The sequence below is a fragment of the Symphalangus syndactylus genome, chromosome X (genome assembly GCF_028878055.3).
Source record: "Symphalangus syndactylus isolate Jambi chromosome X, NHGRI_mSymSyn1-v2.1_pri, whole genome shotgun sequence".
Classification (NCBI taxonomy): domain Eukaryota; kingdom Metazoa; phylum Chordata; class Mammalia; order Primates; family Hylobatidae; genus Symphalangus; species Symphalangus syndactylus.
The window spans coordinates 123,932,247-123,954,090 of NC_072447.2; the positions used below are offsets into that span (position 1 = coordinate 123,932,247).

At 37.4% G+C, this 21,844-nt stretch overlaps 1 pseudogene; it reads right to left on the reverse strand.

The window, feature by feature from the left end:
• Positions 1-1,556: 1,556 nt before the first annotated feature.
• LOC129476567 (uncharacterized) lies at positions 1,557-1,606 on the reverse strand (annotated as a pseudogene).
• Between the last annotated feature and the right edge of the window lie 20,238 nt (positions 1,607-21,844).

The following is a 21,844-nucleotide window of genomic DNA, read 5'->3' on the forward strand; positions in this document are numbered from 1 at the left end:
AATTTTTCCTTTCTTGAATCATGCTTTTGCTCTAAATCCCATAGATTTTCTCCTATATTTTTTCTAAAAGTGTTATAGTTTTACATTTTACGTCTAAGTCTGTGGCCCGCTTTGAGTTTTTTTTTTTATACGGTGTGAGATTTAGATTGAAGTTCATTTTCTTTTGCTTACGGTTGTCCAATTGTGCCAACACCATTTGTTAAAAGGGCTATCGTTCCTCCATTGATTTGCTGTTGTATCTTTGTCAAAAATCAGTTGGAATAGCAAACTATATGTTACATGTACTTTGCTATAATAAAAAAAGAAGAAAAAAAACAGATGGGTTCTTTCTTCTGTTGCATTGATCTGTATATCTATATTTCCACCAATATCACACGGTCTTTATTACTGTAACTACATATTAGGGCTTAATATCAAATACAGTAATTCCTCCCACTTTATTCTTCTTTTTCAAGAATAAGCTTGTCTATTTCTCAAAAAGCTTTGCTGGGATTTTGATAGGAATTGCATTACATCTATAGATCAGTTTGGGAAGAATTGCTATCTTTATTATGTTGTGTATTCTAATCCATAAATATGCTATGGCACTCCATTTATTTCAGTCTTCTTTGATCTCTTTCATTAGTATTTTGTAATTTTCACCATACAGATCCTGTATGTGTTTCGTTAAGTTTATATCTAAGTATGTACTGTTCTTCGGAACAATTGTAAATGGTATAGTGTTTTTCATTTTGGTTTCCACATGCTCTCTGTTAATATATAGAAATGCATTTGGCTTTTGCACATTAATCTTGAATCCTGCAAACTTTCAAGCTCACCTATTAGTTGTAGAGGATTTTTTGTTGTTTATTTGCTTGGTAGATTTATTAGGCTTTTCTATATAGAAAAGCATGCCATCTTCAGGTAAGGACAGATTTATTCTTCCTTTCTAATCGGTATTCTTTTTATTTCTTTTTCTTGTCTTATTGTGTTGTGTTTCCAGTACTATGTTGAATGAGTGATGAGAGTGAACATCCATGCCTGGTTTCTAAACAGGTGGAAGCCAGTTACTCTTTCAGCATTAACTGTGATGTTAGTTGTAGGGTTTTTGTAGATGCCTTTTATCAAGTTAAGGTAGTTCCCCTATCATGCTAACTTGCTGAAAGGTTTTTTTTTTTTTAAATATAAATGGGTGTTGGATTTTGTCAAATGTTTTCTGTGTCAATGAATATGATAATACGATTTTCTTTCTTGAGCCTATCAATATGGTGAATTACATTGGTTTTTGAGTATTGAACCACCCTTGAATACAGGCATACCTTGTTTTACTGTGCTTTGCAGATATTATGTTTTTTACATATTGAAGATTTGTAGCAACCCTGCATTGAGCAAGTCTATCAGTACCATTTTTCCAACAGCATGTGCTCACGTTGTGTCTCTGTGATAGCATGTTTTAACAATAAAATATTTTTTAAGTATGTACATTGTTTTATAAACATAATGCTGTAGCATACTTAATAGACTACAGTATGGAATCAACATAAGCATTTTATATGCACTCTTTCTCCTTTTTCTGTGAAGGTTTTCCAGAAAACCTGCTAGAAAAATTCTAAAAGCTGTAACACTGATTTTTTCTTTTTGTGACTCACTTTATTGCAATATTTGCTTTATTGTGATGGTCTGGAACTGAACCTGCGTCATCTCCCAGGTATGCCTGTACTGTGATGGCTAATTTTATGTCTCAACTTGACTGGCCATGAGTGCTCAGATTAAACATTATTTCTGAGTCTGTGAGGATGTTTCCAGGTGAGGTTATCATTTGAATCAGTGAACTCAATAAGTAGATTGCCTGCCCCAATGTGGGTGAGCATGATCCAATTCATTGAGGGCCTGAATAGAACAAGAAGTGGAGAAAGAAGAAAACTGCCCTTTTGCTTCCTGTTTGCTTGCCTGAATTGAGACATCTCATCTCATCTTCTCCAGCCCTTTGGCTGGGATTTATACCACTGGCTCCCTCGTTCTCAAACTTTCAAGCTCAGACTAAATTACACTAACAGTTTTCCTGGGTTTCCAGCTTACAGATGACAGATCATGGGACTTCTCAGCCTCCATAATTCCATGAGCCTATTCCTCAATTCCTTGTGTGTCTCTCTCTCCCTCTTTTTCATCTCCTACTGGTTCTGTTTCTCTAGAGAACCCTGACAAGTACAAATACCTGGAATAAATCCTACTTGATCATGGTGTATAGTCGTTTATATATTATATTTTATTTGCTAATATTTTGTGGAGTTTTTGTGCCTATGTTCATAAGAGATACTGGTCTGTAGCTCCTTCCTCCCTCCCTTCCTTTCTTCTTTCCTTCCTTCCTTCTTTCCTTCCTTCCCTTCCCTCCCTCCTTCCTCCCTTCCTTCCTCCTTCCCCCCTTCCTTCCTCCTTCCCCCTTCCCTTCTCATCCCTCCTTCCTTCCCTTTCTCTCCCTCCCTCCCTCTCTTCCTTCCTTCCTTCCGATACTGTCTTGAATTTTGTATTAGGTTAATAATCGCCTTATAAAATGAGTTGGGAAGTGTTTCCTTCTCTTATTTTCTGGAAGAGATTGTGCAAAATCTTTTTCAAATGTTTGGTAGAATTCTCAGTAAAACTACATGGGCCTGGAGATTTATTTTTTGAGAGCTTTATAGTTATAAACCCGATTTATTTAATGGTTATAGGACTATTCCAATATTGGTTCAGTTTTGATCATTTGTGATTTTGTGGTTTGTGGCCTACAGTTTGTAGAATTGGTTCATTTCTTCTATGTTGTTGAATTTACGAGCATAAAGTTGTTTACAGTATTCCTTTTATTTTTTTTAAATGTTTGTGGGTACAAAGTAGGTATGTATATTTATGGGTACATGAGATGTTTTGATACAGGCATGCAATGTGAAATAAGCACACCATGGAGAATGAGGTATCCATCCCCTCAAGCATGTATCCACTGAGTTACAAACAATCCAATTACACTCTGAGTTATTTCAAAATGTACAATTATTAGTGACTATAGTCATCCTATTGTGCTATCAAATAGTAGGTTTTATTCATTCTATTTTTTTTGGACCCATTAACCATTCCCACCTCCCCACCAGGCCCCCGCTACGCTTCCCAGCCTCTGGTAATCATCCTTCTACTCTTTATGTCCATTAGTTCAATTGTTTTCATTTTTAGACCCCACAAATAACTGAGAACATGTGATGTTAGTTTTCCAGGGCCTGGGTTATTTCACTTAACATAATAACCTCCAGTTCCATCCATGTGATTGCAAATGACAGGATCTCATTCTTTTTATGGCTTAATAGTATTCCATTGTGTATCTGTACCACATTTCTTTATCCAGTCATCTGTTGATGGACACTTAGGTTACTTCCAAATCTTAGCTGTTGTAAACACTGCGGCGAGAAACATAGGAGTGCAGATATCTCTTTAATATACTGATTTCCTTTCTTTGGGGTATATACCCAGCAGTGGAATTGCTGGATCATATGGTAGCTCAATTTTTAGCTATTTGAGAAACCTCCAAACTGTTCTCCATAGTGATTGTACTAATTTACATTCCCACCAACAGTGTACAAGGGTTCCCTTTTGTCCACATCCTCACCAGCATTTGTTATTGCCTGTCTTTTGGATATAAGCTATTTTAACTGCGGTGAGATGATATTCCATTGTCGTTTTGATTTGCATTTCTCTGATGACCAGTGACGTTGAGCACCTTTTCATATGCCTGTTTGCCATTTATATGTCTTATGAGAAATGTCTATTCAAATCTTTTGCCCATTTTTTAATAGATTATATTTATTCTTAGAGTTGTTTGAACTCCTTATATACTTTGGTTATTAATCCCTGGTCACATGGGCAGTTTGCAGATATTTTCTCCCATTCTGTGGGTTGTCTCTTCATTTTATTGATATTAGGTAAAGCAAACCGTCTCATATGTGTCCTCAAATATTATAAACATTTTTAAATTTTAAAAAAGTAATTTAGTTTTAAATTTTTAAAAATTTAAATAAATGGTATCACAGTGGATGTATTTTCCCGTGCTTTTTTGCACACCATTGTTTTAGACATTTATCTGTGTTGACACATATAGTACTAATTCAACTGTTATATAACACTGTATTTTATAAATGTAACACAATTCATCCATTCTGTTGAACACTCATAGCTTGTTTCCATTTTTTTCTCATTACAGACAATACAGAAATAAACATTCTTGTAGATTTCTCTTCAAACATAGTGTGAGATGTATATCCTAAGATTAGAATTACTCAGTCATAAGATGTGGGCAGCTTTGATCTTACTAAATATTACTATTGCTTTTCAAAGTAGTTGTGCCAATTTATATTCCTACCATAAATGAGATTACATTCCTCATTACCGCCATCATTTAATGCTGTAAGGCTTTTCCATTTTTGGTAATCTGATGCATGTGAAGTACAATACCTTACAGTTTTATTCTGCATTCCTCTGACCATAGTGAGATTGATCTTATGAATGTAGTGGTCATTCGGGTTTCCTTTTCTGTGAATCCCCTATTCATATTCTTTGCTTGTTTTTGAACTTACCTGTTTTTCTTATTGACTTATGAAACCTGCTTATATTTTCTGAATATTAATCCTGTGTTGGTTATATGCACTATGAATGTCTTCTCCCAGACTGTAAGTTGTCTTTCTGATTTGTATGGGGCCTTTTGATTAGTTATATTGGAACTATCTCTCCCATGTTATTTTTGTGCTTTGCATTAACTTTGCTTTTTCTAAGCTTCTTTCCCTGTTTCACTGATCATGTTTCCCCCTTCTACTGGTTTCGATGTTAGACATTCTAATTCTTTTTGAGTCACCCTAAAAATATATATTTTAATTTATATACAGTATAATTCATTTTTGTTGTACAGCTGAGTTTTGACAAATGCAGAGCTGTGTAAACACTACTACAATTAAGATGCCAAAGAGTTTCATCATGCCTCAAATTCCCTCTTAGTACCCCTTTATATATCCCTCCTCTCACCCCCACCCATGCTAATTACTGATCTGTTTTCCACTCTTAGTTTTGCCTTTTGCATAATGTAATATAGGAATTACACCGTATGTAGCCTTTTGACTTTGGCTTCTTTCACTTAGAATAATGAACTGCAGATTTATTCGTGTTGTTGAATGTATCAATAGTTCATTCCTGTATATTGCTGACTAGTAGTATTCCATTACACAGATGTACCATTATTTACCCATTCAGCAGTTGAAGGACATTTGGGTTGTTTCAGGTTTTTGGCAATTATAAATAAAACTACCATAAACTTACATACGGGCTTTTGTGTGAGAATTAGTTTTCATTCCTCTTGGAAAATACCTAGGGGTGAGATTTCTCGGTACCCTTAAATTTTAATATGCATACAGTCCAAAGTTAGTATATACTTTATTCCCCTTTTGAATAAAACAAAGATCCTAATACATTCCAACTCCAAACTTTTACCTTCCATCTTCCATGTTAGCTTGTCTAATATTTTAGTGCTACTCTTACTGTAATCTTCCCCAACAAAATCAGTAATTTTTATTTTTAGTCAATACTTATTTAGGTATAGGAATATATTTCATCAATTACTTTGGTCATCATTGCTTCTTGCATCCCACTCCTTTCTTCTAAAAAGCACATTTTAGGCCGGGCGCAGTGGCTCATGCCTGTAATCCCAGCAGTCTGGGAGACCGAGGTGGGCGGATAATTGAAGTCTGGAGTTCCAAACCAGCCTGGCCAACATGGTGAAACCCCATCTATACCAAAAATGCAAAAATTAGCCAGGTGTGGTGGCAGGCCCCTGTAATCCCAGCTACTCGGGAGGCTGAGGCAGGAGAATCGATTGAACCCAGGAGGTGGAGGTTGCAGTGAGCCGAGATGGTGCCACTGTACTCCAGCCTGGGTGACAGAGCGAGACTCTGTCTCAAAAAAATAAAATAAAATAAAAGGACATTTTAATGATGTGCTTTAGAACAATAAATTAGAAATTAAATTAGCAGAATGTTCTAGTGTATACTAGAGCCTGATATGCCCAAAATACTCATTCCTAGATGACAGAATCTAGTGATCTGTTTTAGGTAGGAATTATATATACTGGTCTGAAATAATCTTTTCTTATTCCTTTTAATTGCAAAGGAAGTGACTCTCCATTTATTAGTTCCTACATGAGAGTAGGGTGAAAAGGCTAATAGAGGCTTCATGCATTCAAAGAGGGTTGAGGTTTTCATACTACTCTTATCTTTGGTTAAAACATTTGACCTGTTTATATCTAATTTCCTCTTAAAACAATCACATGCAAAACCATATTGATTAAGTAGGATACTTGAAATTCCTGAACATTATATAAATTATGTTAAAAATTTAGTATGTTTGAAAGATAAAGAGGAAAATGCTTATACAGTTATCTTTCTGCCTCATAATCCTTAACTCAAAGAGGAATTAGAAATAAACCTTTGAAAGATCCTAATTCCATAGTCTGAATTGCTGCTTGTGTTTTAGGACAGAAGTCTAATTCATTATGTAGGCCTGATTCTAAGAAAATTTGTCTTTGCTTCTCACTTGTGTTATCTTTTAAAAATCCAGCAAATTCCATACTGCCCTTTTAGGTATAATGTTAACCATTACAAATAATTTTTTTTTTATAATAAGTCTCACACTGTCACCCAAGCTGGAATGCAGTGGCATGATCTCGGCTTACTGCAACCTCTGCCTCCCGGATTCAAGCGATTCTCCTGCCTCAGTCTCCCGAGTAGCTGGGACTATAGGCACACGCCACCATGCCTAGCTAATGTTTGTATTTTTAGTAGAGACGGGGTTTCACTATGTTGGCAAGGCTGGTCTTGAACTCCTGACCTGGTGATCCGCCCACCTCGGCCTCCTAAACTGCTGCGATTACAGGTGTGAGCCACCGCGCCCGGCCTGAAGAATCTTATGACCACTTTTAAAAATGCTTTCACAAGATATTCACATACCAATGATTTAAACAAATCAACAAAGGAAAAATTTCTTTGTACTTAATAAAAAATTCTTACTATCTGCCAAATGTTTAAAAAAATAACTTCTGGCCGGGCGCGGTGGCTCACGCTTGTAATCCCAGCACTTTGGGAGGCCGAGGCGGGCGGATCACGAGGTCAGGAGATCGAGACCACGGTGAAACCCCGTCTCTACTAAAAATACAAAAAATTAGCCGGGCGTGGTGGCGGGCGCCTGTAGTCCCAGCTACTCGGAGAGGCTGAGGCAGGAGAATGGCGTGAACCCGGGAGGCGGAGCTTGCAGTGAGCCGAGATTGCGCCACTGCACTCCAGCCTGGGCGACAGAGCGAGACTCCGTCTCAAAAAAAAAAAAAAATAATAATAACTTCTGACATATAGGCTGGGCGCGGTGGCTCACATCTATAATCCCAGCACTTTTGGAGACTGAGGCGGGCAGATCACTTGAGGTCAATAGTTCGAGACCAGCCTGGTCAACATGGTGAAACCCTGTCTCTACTAAAAATACAAAAATTAGCCAGGTGTGGTGGCGCATGCCCATAATCCCAGCTATTCGGGTGACTGAGACAGGAGAATAGCTTGAATCCAGGAGATGGAGGTTGCAGTGAGGCAAGATCGCGCCACTTCACTCCAGCCTGCGTGACAGAGTGAAACTGTCTCAAACAAAAACCAACAAAACAAACTTCTGACATATAGTTAATGAAAAGAAAATGCGTTTATGCACAGAAGGGATTTTTAAATTAACACAAAACAATTGAATATCTAAAAGCAACCCGTGCCGATATTTATATTGCTTTCAACTTAAGAATGTCTCATTGGCTATTTCAGACTAAGAAATCTGAGAAAGATTTCATCTCTAAATAGGCACACAATATATAAAGATGCACTTTGGGACAATAACTACATAAAGGAGGAGAGATAGAGCTGTATAGAAGCAGTTTTTATATATACTATTGAAGCTAAATTAGTATTAATTCATACTAGTTTGTTGTAAACTTAAGATGCCCATCATAATCCCCAGGGTAACCACTAAGAAAAAAACCTAAAAGATATATATGAAAAGAAGCCAGGCAAGGTGGCATGCACCTATACTCTCAGCTACTCAGGAGGCTGAGGAGGGAGGATCACTTGAACCCAGGGGCTCTAGTCTAGCCTGGGTAACACAGTGATACTTTGCTTCTATTTAAAAAAAAGATATGCATAAAAGGAAATGAGAAGAGAATCAAAACGGTATACTACAAAAAAAAAAATCAATCAAGTACAACAGAAAGGGAGATTTACTCATGCTTCCCTGGTTGGATGTATACATGAGGCATATAATAGTCTCCCCTTATAAGCAGTTTTGTTTTCCCTGGGTACAGTTACCTGTGGTCAACATGGTCCAAGAATATTACATGGAAAATTCCAGAAATAAACAATTCCTAACTTTCAAATTGCACGCCATTCTGAATAGCATGATGGAATCTCATGCCGTCCTGCTCCATCCCACCCAAGATGCAAATCATTCCTTTGTCCAGCACATCCATACTGTATATACCACCCGTTAGTCACTTGGTAGCCATCTTGGTTATCAGATCAACTGTTGCAGTACTGCAGTGCTTCTGTTCAAGTAACCCTTGTTTTAATTAATAATGGCCCCAAAACACAAGAGTAGTAATGCTAGCAAATTGTTACAATTGTCCTATTTTATTGTTGTTAATCTCCTACTGTGTCTAATTTATAAATGAAGTATAGGTATGTATTTATAGGAAAAAATGTATATATAGGGTCTGGTACTATCCGTGGTTTCAGGCATCTACCAGGGGTCTTGGAACATACTCTCCTCAGATAAGGGGGGACTGCTGTACAAGCTATTAAACTGTTTTTCTCTTGTGAATCTATCTTTTGTTATAGGAGTCCATCACAATTAAAATCTATGAAGGGTAGAGAGAAGATTATCTTTCCTCCCCTAGAGTTTCTGGTGATGAGGATAGGATCTCTGGGGTACCCTGCTCATTCTGGAACCTGCCAATGGGATCCCGGGGAAACTGACAGAAGCTGGCTAAGGGTAAGAATTCTTACCAAAGTCAACTCTCCTGGATATGTCTGTAGCACCTAGTAGAGAAGAGGAAGGCAAACACTTTTCTTTGCTCCTTACTTTCTAACTTTGATTAGCAGGAGGAAAACATCTGTACGAACTGATTTTTTTGGATTGTGACTCTGGCTTGATCCTTTCCCTCTCAGAGACAGCTTTTGCTTTCCTGTTGGTCTCATCTTGTGTCCTGAAAGCTTAGCTTGGCTTTCTACCTGTCCGGGCACACAGGTTATCAAGCCTGTATTTGCAGGCAGCCAACTGAAAGGTTGGCAGCCCCCAGTAATATGGCTGGACAGAAATGGGGGTTGCACCCTACTTGTATCTAGGGTCCTACCAACTGTTGCCAGCTCTCAGAGGATTCTCTGTCTTTTGGCTATCTCTGGGAGTGGCTCTGGATCTTGGCGGTGGGGGGAGGGCTGTATCTTTGCACCCTCTATGAAGACCCTTATACCCACAGTTAAGCCATTAAGGGCTTATTGGTTTTGGTCAAGTCACTCGATAAATATAACTCTGAAAATGTCCCCAGTGGGGTGACATGAATTGCATGCCAGGTTCTGGGCAGAAATATAGTTAAAAATTAATCAGGCTGCCCTTTGGCCCACTTTCCTCTTGCTGAAAGTCATGTAGTACTAGATACTGACTATTTGCATTCCCATTGTTTCTATAGATAGGATCTCTGACATTGGAATCATAAGGCTTTTGTTTAAAGACTGCTTAAGATATTCTTCAGATCCTGAATTCCAGTGGAAAGGCTGAAGCCAATCAGTTTCAAGACCCTCAGAGAGGAACCAAATCAGCATAAGAATATACTTTTTTCTTTTTTTTAAGATAGAGTCTTGTTCCATCAGCCAGGCTGGAGTGAAGTGGCACAATCATAGCTCACTAAAGCCTCAAACTCCTGGGCTTAAGTGATCCTCCAGCCTCAGCCTCCTTAGTAGCTGGGGCTACAGGTAGATACCACTACACCCAGCTAATTTTTAAAAATTTTTTGTAGAGATGGGGTCTCCCTATGTTAGCCAGGCTGGTCTTGAACTACTGCCCTCAAGCAATCCTCCTGCCTTGGGCTCCCAAAGTGTTGGGATTATAGGCGTCAACCTGGCCAAGAATAGTTTCTTCATCTCCGAGTCCTATGACTTCATCCTGCACTCTTCAACCAATCAACAATTTCCACACTTTGGCCCACTCCAAAACCCTTTAAAACCCTAACCTCAAATTCCTTGGGGAGATAGATTTGAGGTTTCCTCCCATCTCTTTAATTATCCTACCATTAAACTTCTTTCTCAGCCAGGCGCAGTGGCTAACACTTGTAATCCCAGAACTTTGGGAGGCCGAGGAAGACAGATCACCTGAGCTCAGGAGTTCAAGACCAGGCTGGGCAACATGGCGAAACCCCATCTCTACAAAAAATACAAATATTAGCCAGGTACGGTGGCATGTGCCTGTGGTCCCAGCTACTCAGGAGGCTGAGGCAGGAGAATTGCTTGAGCCCGGGAGGCGGAGGTTGCAGTGAACCGAGATAGTGCCATTGCACTCCAGCCTGGGCGACAGAGCAAGACTGTTTCAAGGAAAAAAAAAAAAGGACAGAAAGAGAAACTTATATAAATTAAGTATTCTCTTAGAAAACAGAAGAACTAACTCAAATGCTTTTCAAGTTCACTTGACTGGTAATCTTTGGTAAATAATACTGCTAGTTTAGTTAAAAAAAAAAAAAGAAAAGAAAATGCCTTCAGAGTTGTCAGCATCAGCATTAAATATAATGCAAACACACAACTTTTATTCTGAGTTTACTAGTCGAATAAGCTTATGTTATTTCTACTAGATGTTTATGATTATAAAATTAATTCAACCAAGAATAAATGTATAAGTAAAAATGCAGTATCTGTTACTTCATATATATCAAGTACAGCAGTAAACAAAAAAAACCCATGAATTTAAAAAGAAACACACACGAGAGACGGCAGTAATAAAGCTATTAAGGAACAAAAAAAAATAGGATATATAGAAAACAAATAGCAAAATGACAGAAGTCCTTCCTCATCAGTAATTATTTTAGATGTAAAAAAATTAAACTCTCCAATTTCAAAAGTCAGAGATTGGCAGAATGGATTTAAAATCAAGATCTAACTATAAATCGTCGACAAGAAAGTCACTTTAGGTTCTAGACACAAACAAGTTGAAAGAGAAAGGATGGAAAAAGACATTGCAAGCAAACCAAAAGAGGGCTAGGGTTGCTCCACTAATGTCAGATAAAATAGACTTTTAAGTAAAAAAGTGTATTATTACAAGAGACAAAGAACAATAATATATATTGATATAGGGGTCAATCCATCAGTAAGGTATTAATAATCATAAACACAGACATACCTAACAGTCCTACTATATATGAAGTAAAAACTGGTAGAATTGAAGGGAGAAATAGACAGTTCTACAGTAATGGTTGAAGATTTCAATACCCCACTTTCAATAATGGATAATAATAGACAGAAGATCAATAAGGAAATAGAAAAACTGAACAACACTACAAACCTACTCGGCTCAGTAGACATATACAGAACATTCCACACAAAACAGTAGAATACACATTCTTCTCAACTCCACATGAAACATTCTCCAGGATAGATCATGTTAGGCCACACAACTCTCAATAAATTTAACAAGACTGAAATCATACACTATCTTCTCTGGCCACATGGAGTAAAATTAGAAATCAATAATAGACCAGGTATGATGGCTCTCGCCTGTAATCCCAACAATTTGGAAGACCAAGATGGAAAGATTGCTTCAGGCCAGGAGTTCAAGACTAGCCTGGGCAACACAGGGAGACCCAATCTCTGCAAAAAATTTTAAAAAAATTAGCTGGGTATGGTGGCATGCACCTGTAGTCCCAGCTACTCAGAAAGATTGCTTAAGCCCAGGAGTTTGAGGCTGCAGTGAGCTGTGACTGTGCCACTGCACTCCAGCCTGGGCAACAGAGTGATACCCTGTCTCAAAAAAAAAAAAAAAAAAAAGAATAACATAGAATAGACTCAAGTTACTAAAATCAGAAATGAAAGTGGGATATTACTACTGATCTCGCAGAAGTAAAAAGGATGATAAAAGATTGCCATGAGGCTGGGCACAATGGCTCATGCCTGTAATACCAGCACTTTGGGAGGCCGAGGTGAGAGGATTGCTTAAGACTTTGAGACCAGCCTGGGCAACACAACAAGACCCCATCTCTACAAAAAATTAAAAAAAAACAAAAAACTAATTAGGTGTGGTGGTGAATGCCTGTGGTCCCAGCTACCTGGGATGCTGAGGTAGGAGAATTGCCTGAACCTGGAAGATCTAGGCTGTAGTCAGCTATCATTGTGCCACTGCACTCCAGCCTGGGTGACAGAGTGAGACCCTGTCTCAAAAAAAGAAAAAAGGATTGCTATCGACAATTGTATGCCAACAAATTAGATATCTAAGAGAAAATCGAGGCAGGCGGATCACAAGGTCAGGAGATCGAGAACATCTTGGCCAACATGGTGAAACCCCGTCTCCACTAAAAATACAAAAATTAGCCGGGCGTGGTGGTGTGCGCCTATAGTCCCAGCTACTCTGGAGGCTGAGGAAGGGGAATCGCTTGAACCCAGGAGGTGGAGGTTGCAGTGAGCCGATATCATGCCACTGCACTCCAGCCTGGGTGAAAAGAGTGAAACCCCATCTCAAAAAAAAAAAAAAAAAAGAAAAAAAAAAAAATCCCAAAAAAACCAAATTCCTGGAAATATACAAATGACCTAAAACTGATGCAAAAAGAAATAGAAAATCTGAACAGACCTGTAAGATACTAAATAATCGAAAACATCCCCGAAGAAAAGCCTGGGACCGGACAGCTTCAATAGTGAATTCTCTTTTTTTTTCTTCATCCTCTGACTTTCACACTGGTGAGTTCTGTTAAAGAACCAATCCTTCTCAATTCTTCCAAAAACCAGAAGACCAAATACTTGATAGTTCACTGTATAACACTAGCATTACCCTGATACCAAAGCTGGACAAAGATACTGCAAGAATAGTACAGATCAATATTCCTTATGAATATAGATGCAAAGATCTTCAAAAAATAATAGCAAATCAAATCCAACAACATACCAAAAGGATTAGACAACATGACCAAATGGGATTTATGCCAAGAATGCAAGGCTGATTCTACATATGAAAACAAATCAATGTACTATACCACATGAATAGAATGAAGGAAATAAACCACATGATCATCTCAATTGATGCAGAAAAAGCATTTGACAAAGTTCAACACCCTTTAATGACAAAAACATTCAGAAAGCTAAGAATGAAAGAAAACTTCCGGCTGGGCAGTGGCTCACTCCTGTAGTCTCAGCAATTTGGGAGGCCAAGACAGCAGATCAATTGAGGCCAGGAGTTCGAGACCAGTCTGGGCAACACAGTGAGACCCCTGTCTCTATTAAAAAATGTTAATTAGCCAGGTGTGGTGGCAGGTGCCTGTAGTCCTAGCTACTTCGGAGACTGAGGTGGGAGGATTGCTTGAGCCCAGGAGGTAGAGGCTGTAGTGAGCCATGACTGTATCATAGCACTCTAGTCTGGGTGACAAGAGCGAGACTCCATCTCTAAAAAACTAAATAAAAGAGAAAGAAAACTTCCTCAATAAGATAAAGGGCATTTATAAAACACTCACAGGTAACACCATACTCAACAGTGAAAGACTGAAAGCTTCCCACCTAAGAACAGAAACAAGTCAAGAATGCTCACTTTAGCTACTTGTATTTAACATTGTTGAAATCTCCACTCAGAGAAATTAGGCAAGAAATTGAAGGCACCCAAAATGGAAAGGAAGAAGTAAACTGTAGATGGCAAAGATGCTATAAATAGAAACTCCTTAAAAATCCACAAAAATTCATAAAAGCTAGCAAACGAATCCAGCAAAAATGCCGGATACAAGATAAACATGCAAAAATCAGTTGTATACAGTTGTATACACTGGCAATGAATAGCACGAAAAGTAAATTTAGAAAACAATTACATTTATGATAGCACCAAAGAGAACAAAATATTTAGGAACATAATTAGGGAGATACAAGAAAAGTACACTGACATATATAAAACTTCACTGAAAAAAAATTTTTAAAGACCTAAAAACAGAAAGACATCTTTTGTTCACGGATTAGAAAACTTCATATTGTTAAGATGACAATACTCCCCAAAGTGATATACAGATTCAATGCAATCCCTATCAAAATCCCAATGGCCTTTTTTGCAGAAATGGAAAAGCTGATCCTAAAATCCATATGGAATTATATGTAAGGCACCCAAATAGTTAAAACAATCTTGAAAAAGAGGAAAAGTGAAACACTCACATTTTCTGATTTCAAAATTTACTAAAAAGCTATAGTAATCAAAACAGTGTAGTACCAGTGTAAGATGGACATATAAGAAGAACGGAATAGAATTAAGAAATAAACCCCATCTCTGTGGTTTTATCTACCTTTGGTCTTTGATGATGGTAACATACAGATGGGGTTTTGGTGTGGATGTCCTTTCTGTTTGTTAGTTTTCCTTCTAACAGTCAGCACCCTCAGCTGCAGGTCTGTTGGAGTTTGCTGGAGGTCCACTCCAGACCCTGTTTGCCTGGGTATCAGCAGCAGAGGCTGCAGAACAGTGAATATTGCTGAACAGCAAATGTTGCTGCCTGATCGTTCCTCTAGAAGCTTCGTCTCAGAGGGGTACCTGGCCGTGTGAACATTGATGCAAAAATCCTCAATAAAATACTGGCAAACCGAATCCAGCAGCACATCAAAAAGTTTATCCACCATGATCAAGTGGGCTTCATCCCTGGGATGCAAGGCTGGTTTGACATATGCAAATCAATAAACATAATCCAGCATATAAAGAGAACCAATGACAAAAACCACATGATTATCTCAATAGATGCAGAAAAGGCCTTTGACAAAATTCAACAGCCCTTCATGCTAAAAACTCTCAATAAATTAGGTTTTGATGGGACATATCTCAAAATAATAGGAGCTAGTTATGACAAACCCATAGCCAACACCATACTGAATGGGCAAAAACGGGAAGCATTCCCTTTGAAAACTGGCACAAGACAGGGATGCCCTCTCTCACCACTCCTATTCAACATAGTGTTGGAAGTTCTGGCCAGGGCAATCAGGCAGGAGAAAGAAATAAAGGGTATTCAATTAGGAAAAGAGGAAGTCAAATTGTCCCTGTTTGCAGATGACATGATTGTATATTTAGAAAACCCCATTGTCTCAGCCTAAAATCTCCTTAAGCTGATAAGCAACTTCAGCAAAGTCTCAGGATACAAAATCAATGTGCAAAAATCACAAGCATTCTTATACACCAAATAACAGACAAACAGAGAGCCGAATCATGAGTGAACTCCCATTCACTATTGCTTCAAAAAGAATAAAATACCTAGGAATCCAACTTACAAGGGACGTGAAGGACCTCTTCAAGAGGAACTACAAACCACTGCTCGATGAAATAAAAGAGGACACAAACAAATGGAAGAACATTCCATGTTCATGGACAGGAAGAACCAATATCGTGAAAATGGCCATACTACTCAAGGTAATTTATAGATTCAATGCCATCCCCATCAAGCTACCAATGACTTTCTTCATGGAATTGGAAAAAAACTACTTTAAAGTTCATACGGAACCAAAAAAGGGCCCGCATTGCCAAGTCAATCCTAAGCCAAAAGAACAAAGCTGGAGGCATCACACTACCTTGACTTCAAACTACACTACAAGGCTACAGTAATCAAAACAGCATGGTACTGGTACCAAAACAGAGATATAGACCAATGGAACAGGGAAGAGCCCTCAGAAATAATACCACACATCTACAATCATCTGATCTTTGACAAACCTGACAAAAAAACAAGATATGGGGAAAGGATTCCCTATTTAATAAATGGTGCTGGGAAAACTGGCTAGCCATATGCAGAAAGCTGAAACTGGATCCCTTCCTTACACCTTATACAAAAATGAATTCAAGATGGATTAAAGACTTACATGATAGACCTAAAGCCATAAAAACCCTAAAAGAAAACCTAGGCAATACCATTCAGGACATAGGCATGGGCAAGGACTTCATGTCTAAAACACCAAAAGCAATGGCAACAAAAGCCAAAATTGACAAATGGGATCTAATTAAACTAAAGGGCTTCTGCACAACAAAAGAAACTATGATCAGAGTGAACAGGCAACCTACGGAATGGGAGAAAATTTTTGCAATCTACTGATCTGACAAAGGGCTAATATCCAGAATTTGCAAAGAACTCAAACAAATTTACAAGAAAAAGACAAACAACCCCATCAAAAAGTGGGCGAAGGATATGAACAGATACTTCTAAAAAGAAGACATTTATGCAGCCAACAGACACATGAAAAAATGCTCATCATCACTGGCCTTCAGAGAAATTCAAATCAAAACCACAATGAGATACCATCTCACACCAGTTAGAATGGCCATCATTAAAGAGTCAGGAAACAACAGGTGCTGGAGAGGATGTGGAGAAATAGGAACACTTTTACACTGTTGGTAGGAGTGTAAACTAGTTCAACCATTGTGGAAGACAGTGTGGCGATTCCTCAAGGATCTAGAACTAGAAATACCATCTGACCCAGCCATCCTATTACTGGGTATATACCCAAAGGATTATAAATCATGCTGCTATAAAGACACATGCACACGTATGTTTATTGCGGCACTATTCACAATAGCAAAGACTTGGAACCAATCCAAATGTCTATCGATGATAGACTGGATTAAGAAAATGTGGCACAGATACACCACGGAATACTATGCAGCCATAAAAAGGGATGAGTTCATGTCCTTTGTAGGGATATGGATGAAACTGGAAACCATCATTCTGAGCAAACTATCGCAAGGACAGAAAACCAAACACCGCATGTTCTCACTCATAGGTGGGAATTGAACAATGAGAACACTTGGACACAGGAAGGGGAACATCACACACTGGGGCCTGTCATGGGGTGCGGGGAGGGGGGAGGGACAGCATTAGGAGATATGCCTAACGTAAATGATGAGTTAATAGGTGCAGCACACCAACATGGCACATGTATACATATGTAACAAACCTGCACGTTGTGCGCATGTACCCTAGAACTTAAAAGTATATATGTATATACAAAAGGAAATAAACCCATACAGCTATGGCCAACTGATCTTCAACAAGGGTTGATAAGATTATTCAATGGGAGAAAGAATAGTCTCTTTGAGAAATGGTGCTGTGACAACTAGATAACCACATGCAAAAGAATAAAGTTAAATATTTACTTCATATCATATACAGAAACTAACTCGAGATCAAAGACCTAAACATAAGAAATAAAACTGTAAAACTCTTATAAGAAAACACAGGGGTAAAACCTTGAGCATTGATTTGGCAATGGTTTCTTAAATATGACACCATGACATATAGACAGCTTATAAGTGAAAATAAAAAAAATGACACCAAAAGCACAAGCAACAGATAAAAAATAAACTAGACTTCATTAAAATTAAAAACTCATGTGCAAAGGTCACCACTAAGTGAGTGAGAAGGCAATTCACAGAACCGGAGAAACTATTAGAATATAAAAAGGATTCTTACAACTCAACAAAAAGACAAACAACCTATTTTAAAAACAGCCAAAAAGTGTGAATAGACATTTCTCCAAAGAAAATATACAAATGGCCAATAACCACATAAAAAGATGGTCAACATTATTAGTCATTAAAGAAATGAGATTCAAAATCACAATGAACTACCACTTCACACTAAGATGATTATGATAATACCTGAAAACCAGAAAACAGCAAGTGTTGAGGATGTGGAGAAATTGGAGAAATACATTGCTGGTGGGAACAGAAAATGGTGTAGCTGCTGTGGAAAAGTTTAGTGGTTCGTCAAGAAGTTAAGCACAGAACTATCATATAACCCAGCAATTTCACTCCTAGGTATATTCCCAAAAGATTTTAAAACAGGAACGTGAACAGATAATTGTAAACAAATCTTCATAGCAGCATTTCGCACAACAGTCAGAAGGTGGAAACCATACAATGTCCAACACCTGATGAGTGGATAAACAAGATATGGTATACACATGCTATTATTCAGCCATAAAAAGGAATGAAGTATCAATACATATGATGTGGAGGAACCTTGAAAACATCATGCTAAGTGAAAGAAACCAGATACAAAAAGTCACATAATGATTCCATTGATAGGAAATATCCAGAATAGGCAAATCCAGACAGACAGAAAGCAGTGGTTTCCAGAGGCTGGGTGAAAGGGGGAATGGGAAATGACTGCTTAATGGTGCCAAGTTTCCTTTAGAGTTGAGGAAAATGTTCTGGAACTACATAATGGTGACTGCACAATATTGTGAATGTACTAAATGTCAGAATTGTATACTTTATCATGGTTAGAATGGTAAATTTCGTGTGTACTTTACCACAATAAAAAACTTAAAAATTAAAGAAAAGTTTTGAAATTAGGGAACAAATGAAGAGGATCTGTTGTTGTTACAGCTGGCAAAACTATTAAGTTCTAACATGCCAATGCAGCACATTCTTATATTTTACATCAAATAGAAAGGGTTTTACAAAAGAAAGGTTAGGGTCTTTTTCATTATGCTAGAGATGACTTCTAAGGATTGTTAAACATGAAGGTACATTATGTGTCCATTCAAAAGAAAAAATACCCTTTTTTATAATAGCAAGGGGAGAAAGAAAAATAATTGAGCAAAGTGTTTGATTTGAACCAAGTGTTTGCAGGTGAACAAACTTCAATATTCAAATGTAAAGCAGGTTTCTTTTTTTGTAGGACACTGAAAAATATTCATTAATGAAGTATTAGCAAGATATCATTTTACAAAGCATAATTATGCAAATTTTCATCAGTACTGCTCTTTTCTTTTTAATGAACAATTTGTTTTGGCAATTTTATGTAAATAAGAGAATAGAACATGCTCATAACACTCCTGCCATTCACAGCATTAAATAGAGTGGTCATGAAAACAAAGACTAGCTCATTTTAAAAGATTTATGAATATCAAGATTAAAAAACAAACTTCTCAAATCTTTAGATCCAGATGCCTAAACTGGTTTTCTGAACTGTACACTCACATACACAGCAAAAATTTCAAGAGTATAGCTAGACATCATATTAAGACCATTCAAGCAGACTGAGGAACTGGGTTCAAAAACTTTGAGGAACATCTTACTCTGAGAGTATTTGGCCCAGAACTCAAAAAACTATTAACAGAAAAGGCAGAGCAAATGCCATAACTAAGAGTAATCTTTTCTTCTCCCCTGAACTCAAATCTAGACTCATTTCATATTGACTTTATGAAACACTTTGACACTGAGGATTTGAATGAAGCAATGTTTATACTTGTATCCGCATGTTTAAGAATAATTATCCACCTTGAGGATTCCTGGGAATTTTCCTCGCCCTGTTAACCATGCCCTCCCCCATACTCTTATAGCATTACCACAAAATCATCACAAAATTTTTAAAAAGTTTAAAAATAACAAAATCAACAAATGTCAGTTCATTAGAAGTTGTTAGGAAGATTTTAAGTCCTGTGATTTTATAACTTTCTTACAATACTTGAATTTTAAAGATCTTCTCTAGAAACTTTTTTTAAATAAAAGTTTTATTGGAGAAAAATAGAACCACCACATACACAGGGAAAAGAGCACAAAAATTCAACTCATACAGAACAACAACTGAAAGTCACAATTATCCAATGTAGTTTGCAATTACTTTTCAGTTTCTTAAACAGCTCCCCTCAACTTGTTTTTTTAACAGTCTTGCTAATTTTTCAGCTGAAACAGCATCAAGTTTTCAAAGAATTAAGAGCCTCAAGGAGGGGACCTGCTTTCAAGATACCGAAGGTGACATCAAGAGTCTCCTCCTAACAGGACCAACTCTATCTAAAAGTTGCTTATGAGTAACTTGAATCTTGTGTAATAGTCTACATCTCACAGACCATCAGGAATGAGTTAGAACACTGTTGTTGATGGTCCGGTATGAAGAGAGGGCAAACAAAATAGCTGCATTTGCTTGTCAGCTGAGCTCATATAAAGAAATCAGTGAGGAGCTGAGAAAATATAGGCAATGGCTGCTCAATAAGAATTACAAGTTCCGAATACCACATATAGTTAGACACCAGTGTGCAAGTTGATGCAACTAGAAAGAAATAGACGACTTTTTAAAATACCTGGCCACAGGTCTTTGAGAACTCAAGAAAACAATCAACAGTAGACACAAGAGTCAAAAATCTTCTCAGGTTGAAGATTAGGACATAGGTAATCTTCCTAACGGCTCCAACAGGCAAGGAAATATGCTGTGGCAAAAAGCATTAAGTAGTTCTGATTTTTAAAAAACAAAAACAAAATTTTCTGCTTCTCCTCCCTTCAAAGCTTCAAGGAAATAGAAACAAGGAAACAAAACAAAAACAAAAACAAAAACAAAAACAGTGATGGTAAAGAGAAGGCTTTTGCTTGAATTATCAATTCGAAAAACAGTACTTTTGCTATTTTGTATATATAAACAATCTTGGGACATTCTCTTGAAAACTAGGTGTCCAGTGGCTAAGAGAACTGAATTTCAAGCAATTCTGAAAGGAAAACCAGCATGACACAGAATCTCAAATTCCCAAACAGGGGCTGTGTGGGAAACATGAGGGAGGACCTTTGTATCTAGGGTTTTAGCAAGTTAAAATGAAGATAACAGGAAAGGCTTATTTATCAACAAAGAGAAGAGTTGGGATGCTTCTAAAAAAAACTTTGGTAGAGAAAATAGGAATGCTAAATCCTAGGAAGCCTGTAACAATCCACAATTGGTCCAAGTTGAAGACAAAACTGTCCAAACAACATTTAAAGTCTAAAGTATGTTGAAAACTAGTTGAGAAGTTTTTGCTCCTGTAACAATTTACAAAACACGTTCATTTTGGTCTCTTTTGCGATTTTCTTATTGTATTCATTTTTAATATAAAGAGTTGGATTTTTCTCTTCTATGATGTTCCTCTAGTACAACTGATCATTAATTTTCTATTTTAGCTATTTTTATAAGTACTTGTTAATCAGCACAGTTAACTTGGGGCTAAGCCATATATACACATCCCATACTCATAAATGAAAATTTTTAGGATGTGAATATACAAGATATTATGTAAGCAACTGTCCCCCTACTTGAAAACTTGTTTCCAAATAATTTTTTTTTAAAAAACATCCCTTTCAGTGTAACAGAACATTACCTAGTAAAATATCAATAGCTATGACAATTCATTTCTCTTTTTAAGGGAAATCACAAAACGGGTGAACAACCAAGTCAAGGGTGGTTTTTCTATTTGATAAATACATCCAGAACTCTGTACAGTAAATAAAGTTTGCATGCAGTTTAAGTATCTTTAAATGACATTTTAAGCAAATAAACCTTTTGCTTCATAATTAATGGTGTGTAAGAACCCTCCCCCCTTTTTAATAGCCACAGGGATCTCTTTCCCAGTTCCAAAGAGGAATTCATGAAGACCAGGTACGTTCTTAAGTGTTTTCTGCACATCGTACTAAATAACATGCAAAGAGTTCAACAACATTCTTCTTAAAGGTAAGTATTACTCTTTAAAATAGGCATGTTAACCACTGAGAAAAAGTCCACTCAACTATTTCCATTAATTACACTGCTTCATTTGGTCATCGGTAGTAAAAAAGGAGTCAAATAATA